Here is a 10673-nt window from a genome sequence, read left to right on the forward strand (position 1 = left end):
TTTGTGGAATTTAAAAAACAAAACAGAAAAAATAAGTTCACAGATACAGAGAACAGATTGGTAATAACTAGATGCGGGGGCAGAGGAGGTGTGAAATGGATGAAGGGGGCCAAAAGGTACAAACCTCCAGTTACAAAGTAAATAAGTCATGGGGATGTTATATACGGCATGGTGACAACAGTTAATAATACTACATCGCCTAATGAAAATTGCTGATAGTAGTTCTTAAAAGTACTCATCACAAGAGAAAAAGGTTTTCTAAGTATGGTGTCAGATGTTAACTAGACTTTTTGTGGCGATCATTTCGCAATATACACAAATTTCAAATTATTATGTTGTATACTCAAAACTAACATAATGTTATGTGGCAATTATACCTCATAAAAAAAACATACAATTTTGCATATTTTGGAATGACTTCCCTTTTCATTTCCTCCTCAATAAAATGAGGACATTGAATGAGATGATCTTGCCAGCTCTTAAGTGTTTTTAACCATGAGCATCACTTTGGGAATGGAGTGGAGAGACAAACAAACCTGGGTTCAGAGTCTGACCTTGTAGCTAACAGCAGAGGGTCCTCGCAAGCTGCTTGGCCATGCCGAGTTACAGTTCCTTCACTTGCTGAGTGGGGCAGTGATATCTATCTCAGGGTTGCTATGTGAACTAAGTAAAATCATCTATAGTGAAGCATATGGTACAGCACCTAGCAATAAATGATAGCTATTATATTACTAATGTTATTTTAATACCATATTAAAATAGGGATGTCTATAGAGGTCTATAGAGATAGACATCTATAAGTGACTTGCCCTACACTAAGTAGTCCTAGAATGCTGTGCTTTCTGAGTTGTTGGTGTTGTTTTTTCCTCTGCTTTCAGGCTGTCAGCTATCTCGAGCAATTGAAATTTCTGACTCTAATCTGCTGTAGGTTAGAGAAACCCTCTAACCAGACTTATTAGAATGGTTGGGTATTATTATTATTATTATTGTTATTATATCTCTTGGCCCAGTCTCACTTGTCACATGGTAAGTTGTAGATGTGTAGCTTTCAACTACATTGTGACCTCGGCAAGGACGATGTCTTAATTAACGATCAATCTCTAACACTTAAAGCACAGTGCTAGCAGATAATAGAGATCCAATAAATGCTAGTTGGAACACAATTTTAAGAAGGGTTGAAAGTAAAACGTAAGTAAAGAGGCTCAAGATGAAGACATAAACCTCTGCTATGTAAGTCAAGTCTCTAAGTTTTCTTTCTAGGTGATTGAGGCTTCTGGGTAAATGATTTTGAGATTTAAATAGGTGTGGTAAATAATATGTACCTTGTACATATGTATGCAGATCCTGTAAGGGGAAAGGGGAGAATGAATTTTACCTTTCAGTTTAGTTAATACGAGGACTAAACCTCAGAACATGCAAATTCTGCTTTTTCTTTTTCACAATCCCATGATGGGCAGAGTGTCTTAATATTATGAATTTTGCAAACAATAGAGAAACCCGAGGGAAAAGCCACGTGGGCGTTTGTCTCCCGTAGCTCCTAATCACCCTCCTGTCATTCTCCTGTGATGTCTTTCTTGTCTATTTCCCGAAATGACACCGATTCTCTCAGCCCGTTTCAGGGCCCAGTCCTCCCTTGCTCTTGGAAGGTCGGACAGAAGCCAAATGAGAGAGAGCTGGGGTGCTTCATCAGCTGTCTCTACTGTTCAGGCCGCCAGTCAGGGGTGGGAGGAGAGACCATCCCTCTGAGATCAAATTCCACTGTCTGGTCCGGTGCTACCTTTTGTTCACACAATAATTAAACTGGTTAAACAACTGCCTGACCCCAGGATTGCTGGCTGGGAGCCCAGTTTGGTCTTATCTGTCCAACAGGAGTCCAAGATACAAGAGTCTTTGTTGGGCTGCCTGTAGGCCTAGTAAGGGAGCATTTTCCTTCTTTATCTTAAAGGCCCAGCGTTTTCTGGGCAAATCTGATCTAGCCAAAGCCAGGTAGAGATCGGGCATCACCTCTGAGCCCTTGGGGATGCAGGTTTGGATTGAAGTCTCAGAATCAGAGTCCTCTAATCCAGTGGACCTGTACTTGGCTGCCTATTAGAACCACCTGGGGATCTTTTAAGTGCTCTCTGACCCGGGCTGTACCCCAAACCAATGACATCAGAATCACTGAGGGAAGGACACAGGCATTAGTGCAGCCAAGGTTGGAAATGAATTGCTTTGGGTGAAGATCACTGTAGAGAAGGTTAGAAGATTTCAATGACTGAGCTCAGAGAAGAGGAGAGAGTGTGACTCTAAGATTCATCTTCACTAGAGAACCAGGCGAAGAATTAGCGAGGCCCCAGTGAGGTAGTAGAAGGAGAATCTTCTGCGTATGTGGTACCAGACTCATGGGACGCAGGTTCTGGTGCCGGTGCTGCCACCTACTACCTCTATGATCTTAGGGAACTAACTCTGGGCTTCCATTTTCTCACCTACAAAATATCTCCCCTGCATGGGTTTTGTGTGGTAGATAATATGTACCTTATACATAGTAAGTATTCAATAAGTAGTGGTTATAAATGCAATAGTTAATAATTGAGATTATTGAGACACTTTTGGTTGGTTTTCTTTTCTACATCTATTTAAGGTGGGCAGGAGGAGGAGAAGAAATTTTAACTGTTAAAGTTGCTACTCTAGATGATTTTTTTATTGCTATATACTTTTTACATTATTTTCCATGAGAACTAGTTACACTAGTCTTTTCAGATGTTTTACGCTTTCATAGATATTATGCTTTCATGGCATAATTTGTATGTATAAATACAAGTATTTATTTTGCACAGTTCACATTTAAATGACAGAAAAATAAACATATGTTCTGGTCCTAGTTGTACCCTCTTTTAGTCAATCACGTACCTACGGAAGATATCTTCATAGACTTCCACTCAGAGGATATAAAGTAATATAAAGTAATATAAATACCCCCTGCTGTGAAACTTTTAACCCAAATTAGTTTAACTGTAAATGTCTTCTGGTTTTGTTTTTTTTTATCCTGAGGATTGTGTTTCAACAATTAAGAGGTATATTTCCTAGTTTTGAAATACTATATGGAATTGTACAGTTGTAACTTCCTTAAATGTATACACGGTCCCATGAAGTTTTCAGAAGATACTTTTGTATGAGTGAAGGTACTAGAATTAAGTGTGGTTTGTGGTCACACACACAAAAGCTGGTATTCATCCAAACTTGGTGTAAGTAACATTAATTAAAAGCTTATTATATGCCTGGAACTGTGCTAAGTATTTTACGTGTCATATTTTATTTAATCTTCTCACCAACCCTATGAAATAGGTACTATAATAACCTTGATTTCACAGGTGAAGAAATTGAGACCCAGGTAGTTGATTTACTCAAGATTAAGTAGAGAACTGGGATACAAACCTCTACATATCTGATGCTAAATAAAGCCTTTGCTTCTTAAAAAAAAATACAGCTTTATTGAGATACAATTAACATATGTATAATTCAATGGCTTTCACCAGAGTTGTGCAATCTTCACCATGATCAATTTTAGAACGTTTTCATTAGTCCAAGAAGAAACCCTGTTTATTAACTGATAAATAAAAATGTGTCATATCCATACAATGGAATGTTATTAGGCAAAAAAAGAAAAATGAAGTACTGATATGAAAGATTTTTTCTTTTGTCGCTTCTGCTTTTGGTGTCATGTCGGAAAAAACCATTGCCTGACTATGGGTAATAATACTGTATTATATACTTGAAAGTTGCTTAGAGAAATCTTAAATGTTATCACTACACACACAAAAAAGGAAACTATGTGAGGTGGTGGAGGTCTGGACTAATATCGTGGTAATCATTTCCCAATATACACATGTATCAAATCATCACTGTACACCTTAAACTTACATGTTAATGTCAATTATATCTCAATAAAGATGAAAAAAATGAAACCATTGCCTAATCCAAGGTCCCAAAGATTTATGCCTATGTTTTCTTCTAAGACGATATGGTTTTAGCTCTTACGTTTAGGTCTTTGAAGGTTTTACTCTTAGCCACTATTTTGCATGTGAATAGACACAAATACATTCACAACCCATAGAGAGAGGGGACTGTGAGACACTTGATAAGTGGAATTTGTAGTTATCTCTGGATTTTAATATGTGTTTCTCCCCCTCAACTATCCTTATAATTAAGAATTAAATCAACTGGTCAGGTCTTGAATATATTTTAAATCTTGGTTTACAAAAGCACCATATATTTCCATTTCTATAACTCTAATTTAGGTCTTCATCTCTTTACCGGTAGGGTATTTCAATAATCTTCTAAGTAGGCCAAGTTCCTCTCATACAACTTATCACCCTTCATTGAAATCAGTTGCTTGTTTTAATGTATGAGGCTATATGACAGAGACTATGTCTTTCCTTTTCACCTTCACCTCCTCGGCGCCCAGCATAGTGCGTAGCATCCGGTAGGTGCTCCACAAACCATCGTGGAAAGGAAGGCTGCATGGTCTATCTCTAAACCCTTCACCTGGACCAAACCCATTTTACAGTTTGTGACCAGATTAATATTACAAACACTGCTCTGATAATTTCACTCCCTTGCTCAAAAATCTTCAAGGACTCTCTATTGCTTTCTCAGAAGCCTAGCTCCTTCACGAGGCATTCAAGCAAGGGCTGTCCCTAGCATAGCCAGACTTCGTGTCACCTGACCTTGCAGTACTCATAAGCGTCTTCAGAGCTGATCAAGCCTAAGGCAAAATCCTGTCACTGTTAACTGCTTGACTACAGTCACAGTTGCTTAAACCGTATAAGACTTGGTTACCTGACCTGTGAAATGGGCACGCGGATACCCACTTTGCAGAGGGCATTGTAGTGGATTGCAAATAACATATTTAAGCACCTGGAACATTGCAGGGACTTGATTTATGAGAGTGGTCATTTGCTCCTGTTGTAGGATTACCAGATTTAGCAAATAAAAATTCAGGACCCCAGTTAAATCAGTTTCAGATAAATGACCAAAAAAAATTTAGTGTAAGTAGATCCTAAATGTTTAAATTTAACTGAGCATCCTGTATTTTATGTGGCAGTCCTATAGCAAGTCTCGATGACACCCCAGTCTGCAAGCATGTGTCTCCTCCGTCTCTGCTTGAAAGTCCTTCACTGTACTTTGCAAAAATCTGACACCCCTCTGAAGGCCCGGCTCAAAGACTGCCTCTCTCACAGGTCTTCTCCAGCATCTTCGTACAGTTAGGATTTCTTCTTCCTCTCCACCCCAAAAGTGCAAAGAGGAGACTGATTATGTGTCACTTAACACATGCTTCCTTCCATTCTGGAGATGTATGCCCTGTGCCCTATTCCCCAGAGCCTAGAAGCCTCCTGAGCACATAGACCACATCTGGTATGCCCCTCCGGATGAGCCCTTTAGCAATCCGTTAAATAAAAAAAAATTTAAAAAATTTTAAAAAACTGAGACTTAATTGTGCTAAATCAGGGCTACTTTCTATTTTCATTTTCAGAATGGACACTCTCCTGTAAATCCTGGAATCAGTGGCACATGGGCATCACTGACATATGTGGCTTTTCAGAGATTTAATCTGAAACCTTCCAATTTAAGAGAAAGAGAAGAAATGTTAATCTTTTTCTTCTCTGCACAAGGAAGTGGGAGTTTGGGGGGAAAGAAAAAAAGAGACTCAGCATTGGCAACAACTGGTTACAAAAAAGGATAATTATTATAGCATTAAATGAATAGGTCTCCATGTGAACAAAATTCTCTTTTCTCGCATCACAGGCAGACCTGTATTTCAGCATCTATTTGAGTAGGGTTGTACTGAAAAGCAGAAAAATGAAATCTCCCGGGCACTATTTGCCAAGGGATTTGCTCCCCTCCTTTGTCTGTTCTTCTAATCCTGGAATGGCTGAGAGCTGCCCATTTTGTCTCTGGGTTCAGGCAGAAGAGAGAAATCTTTCTTCCAAAATAACCTATAAGATGCCTGAGCTCCCTGAGACAGATTTGGGGGAGGACAAAGCAATTGTGTGGGCATTTTATGAACGGTGTCTGGATCGGGGGCCCTGTCATTTGCAAGGCATCTGCTCTTGCCATTTGCACATCTTAGGGTAATCCTCTATCGACTGCTGCCTCACGCTCCTTCCTGCCCACTTAGACTGTCCCTCCCCGCAGTGCCCTCTGATGTCAGGCCCACTCTTTTACTGCTCTAATTCAATGGCTTCTAATTGGATGCTGTGCCTGGCTAATGGCTTCTACCCAACTGCAGGGCTGACATTTACTTACTTGATTTCCACCCCTCCCTGTGCTCTCTGGCCTCCTTTGTGAGCAGAGTTTAAATTAGGCAGGATTTCAGATCCAGTACCTTTTTGTATTTCAGCCTGGGCTCTTTTGGGGGAGGGGCGTGGCTGAGTAAAGAAGAGCCTTGGAAATAGCCTCTGGGCTGATCAATCCTGACACCTGCAGATAAACCCAGCTTTGTGACTTATCTGTATCCCCAAACCCCAGCTGACTCCGGGCTGCCTGCCTTTGTTTGCTTTTTAACCCAGACACTAATTTCAACTGGAACATGCTTGCTTTATTTCATCACCTAATATCAGACCACTGCCAAAAAAAGCCAGTGCTTGTTCTCATCATCAGGAAGGTTCCAGGCTGAAATTAGACATCCTCGTCACCAGGATTTCACGCTCAGAACTGTAATTTAGAGCTACCATCATCTTAATGGCTAGCCTTGTTGTTGCAATCTCAACTTATTCCCTCTCCTTCCCTGTCCCTGGAGAGATGAGGGAAGTGATCCTGAATTTCATGTCCGAAGCGTTTTCACCGTACCACCGTCCTTGCATTGGTCTCTTAGCCGTGTAACCCAAACAAAACAAAAAAAAGAAGAGCCAGCACCCCCAAACATTTGCTTAGATGGATAACCACAGATTAAGTTAAAAATTATTCTCAGATTATGGATTATAGAATTCATTTATTTCTGGGCATCACCCCATAGGACGAATAGAGACAAGCGTTCTTCCCTTCGGTTTGGGGCCATTTGGCAGCACGGCTGCCGTCTCCAGCATCGCCCAAGCAGCCATCGCTTAGACAAGCTGTTTGCTCGTGGTCTGTAATCTGTCTCTAGGGATCAGTTTTACTTGATTCTTAATTATATTCTACTTTCCATCCCCTCCAGTCCCTTTACACACACACACACACACACACACACGCACGCACGCACGCACAATTCCTCTTTAATTGGGCTGTAGCAGTCTCTCTCAGGCGTTTCTAATGCGGCACACAGTTCATTCTTGGGCTGTTCTGATTGAGAGCTGTCTTCCTGGGCCAACGCTTCATTAGTTGTGACAGCCTGCAGCCTATGGTCACCATGCCACCCTGTTCAGGGGCCAAAGTGCAGCTCAGGGTGGGAGTGAGTCTGGAAGACAAAGGAATGATTATGGCTCAGAGGCAGTGCTGATGAAATGGCTCCTGGAACAGATGTCTAAAGCAAACGAGCGCAGTACACTTTCTTATACCAGATTATGAAATTGGGAGCTGGGTTAATGAAGACAGCTCAGTTACCCAGGTGTTGCCTCTGCAGCTGAGAGATTGATGATCAAGCCTCAGGAAACATCCAGAATATCTGAGTCTCCATAGGTGGCCCACCACCTATGAAATCAACATGGCGTAGGCACGAACACCACCTCTCTACCCAATCCTTCTCTTTTACTTCTGGTGTTCACTCTGCCTTTCCTCCCTGGGAAGAAGGCCAGGGGATAAGAAGGGAATGAATATTTCCCATGTTCTGGACACCTATGTGATGTGCGTGGTTATATAAACTTATATAAAAACCTAAGTGTAATCTACATGCAATAAAATCCCTAGTTTGATGGTTTCTGACAAACATCTATACCCTGACAACCACTACTCCTTAAATATAATCTCATAATTAATTCTCACATTGAACCTTCAATTTTATAGCTGAGGACACAGAGGACCAGAAAGATTAATAATAATAGCAATAATAACAACAAACGCTATGAGCCAGGCACTGTTTTAAGTACTTTATACGTATTACCTCATTTAATCCTCCCCACACCATCAGTCCCATTTTGCAGATGAAGAAACACACTCGAGGTCTCACAGCTGAACAGTTGGAGTGAGGTTTCTGGTGCTCAGTTTACATTCTTACCTAACAGTACCTTCTCTTCGGAGAATAATAATAATAAAAATTCTACCTAGTTAGAATTTCTTTTACTCCAGAGAGACAGTCCCCCCAAAACAGAACTCAAAGTCATAGAAAGGAGAAGCCACATGTGCTCATTTCTGTGAGGCCTCCACTTGCTTTCTTTAAGCTCCAGGCAGTGTGCTCTATCTCATGGACAAAAGAGGTTGGGCTTAAAAAGCAGCCTTATCAAATAAAATGCAAGGAGCACAAAATTTTAAAAAGAAAAAAAAAAAGCAGTCTTGTTTTGTGACCCCTTGAAACACTGGGTTTTTCATCTAAAAAACTTCTGCGAACCATCTCCCCAAGCAAAGTGATCCAGATAATGCTGACACCCTCGCTGTTCATGCAAAGGCAAAAGTATGGGGCGGCTATTTGGGACAGTGATACAAAAAGGTCAACCCACCCCCTGCCTTTTACCCATAGCCCTACCGCCCCCAAGGGGGAAACCTGCAATTATTAGATTGGAGCTGAATTGGACATTTGCCCTTTGCATGAATGCCCTGGCAGCATCGCAAAGGACAGCCCTTTCTCTCTCCCTTCATTCTGTCCCATCTGGTAGAGGAGTCCAATTCCTAAATTTTCTTTTTGTTGGTTAGTTTCCATGGCAGTTATTGTCTGTGTATGTGTGTGCCCGCCCCTCACCCTCTCTCCTTATTTAGCAGGGCCTCGCAGCTGAGGCAGTGGAGATGCCAGGGCTCTGGTAAGCTGGCTGAGATCCTCTTGGTGGGGGTCATGCCTCCTGGAGCTTCCCGGCATTTGGTGTGGTGCCCTCTGCAGAAGGCGGGGCTCTATCCTAGTTCATTGGCCAGAGAGAGGCAGCAGTAGTGGACTCGCAATCCTAGGGGAAGCCCTGGGGACCTTGGAGCCCCTCCCAACACAGCCCCCAACCTGTTCCTAGGAGGAGCCTCTAGCCGACCCCTGCCCGACCCTCTCCAGCCCCCTCCTCTCCTTTGTTTTTTGGCGGAAGATCACCTGATATCCTTTTTCCCTGGTCAGGTAAGTTTTCTTTCAATCCATCTATGCAGAGTGTCATCTTGGCATTCCTAGTGCCTGCTGCTGGGGAGACAGGCAATGGTGTTGTGAGAAGACCGCTTAGCCCAGGCAGGCTGGCCTGGGAGTGGGAGGCGTGAGCATCTCTAAGTGCCTTTCTTCCTCAGTTGGGCCTCTCTGGCTTTGCAGAGAAGGGTTCCTTCCCAGCTGGTTCAACCCAGATCATTAACTTCAAGATCACTGTCTCAGGCACAGACTGACCAACACACAGCCATCACCCCGAGACAACTTCTGGCTTCTGGTGTGAATTCAGCTCAACTTGTTAAATCTTAACTATGTACAAGTTGCTGTGCTTGGCTCTGAAGGGGTTGCAAGAATGACACACAATGCAATTCCTGTCTTAAAAATGCATACCATTTGAAAAGAAAGACGACATCTACACAAATGGGTATGCAGACTCTGGAGTCAATCAGGCTGGATTTTACAGCCTATTTTGGCCATGAGACCTTGGGCAGATCACTTAACCTCCCTAAGTCTCGGTCCCCTCATCTGCAAAACGGAGATAATAATAGTGCCTACTATATGGGTGAAATTATACACACACACACACAATTCCTCTTTAACTATTATTACTATAATTAAATTCGTATGAAGTTCAAATTATATAAAATATGTAAAGAATCTGGCATAGTGCTCTAAATATCAGTGGTGGTTATTATCATGCAAGGCAGTCCTAAGTGCTAACATAGGTACAAATATAGTTCTATAGAAATATGGGAAAGGTTGCTTTTACCTGCAGGGACAGCACTAGGCTCCTGGAGGATGCCGAGGCTGAAGGATGAATCCGATTTCAGCCAGCAGGGAGGAGTGCATGCTGCAGAGAGCACCAAGCCAAAGCGTGGCGGCAGGAAACGAGAGGCCTCCTGGGTATCGGTGCTAGAGCAGGGTGACTGGAGGCCAGGCACGGAGCCTGCTCGAGAGGCTGGGCTAGACTTTGGTCTTCCATTCTTCTTGGCTCCCATCAACTTGAGGACAGAGGCAAACCTTGGGTTGTGACACTGTGAATACTGGAGTAACCAGCTCAGCACTAGGAGGGGTGTGTATGTGACATTTTAAAGAAACCCAGGCTGGGAGCCCCGAGACCAGGGTTCTGGTCCTAGCTGAGCTTCCAGTTGAACAAGGTGCTAATCTCTTCACCTGTTCTGGTTTGTTTTCTCACTTGTGAAGTAGGAATAATAAATCAGTTTGTAAAATACAAAGCACAGTTCTTCAAGATAAAGAAGAATTAGTGTATCATCTGCAAAGCTCTGGGGGCAACGCACAGGAATAAATCATTTAACAAGAAGACCTAAGAAAATCATTTAGGGCAACACCTGATTCATAGTTGTAGTTGAATAAATGTTCTCTCCCATAATTGTTTGACTGACTCATGCATTCAACAGATATTTCTGGAGCCCCCACTGCATGGCCAGGCATT

Source organism: Pteropus alecto, unplaced genomic scaffold (assembly GCF_000325575.1).
Source record: "Pteropus alecto unplaced genomic scaffold, ASM32557v1 scaffold359, whole genome shotgun sequence".
NCBI lineage: Eukaryota > Metazoa > Chordata > Mammalia > Chiroptera > Pteropodidae > Pteropus > Pteropus alecto.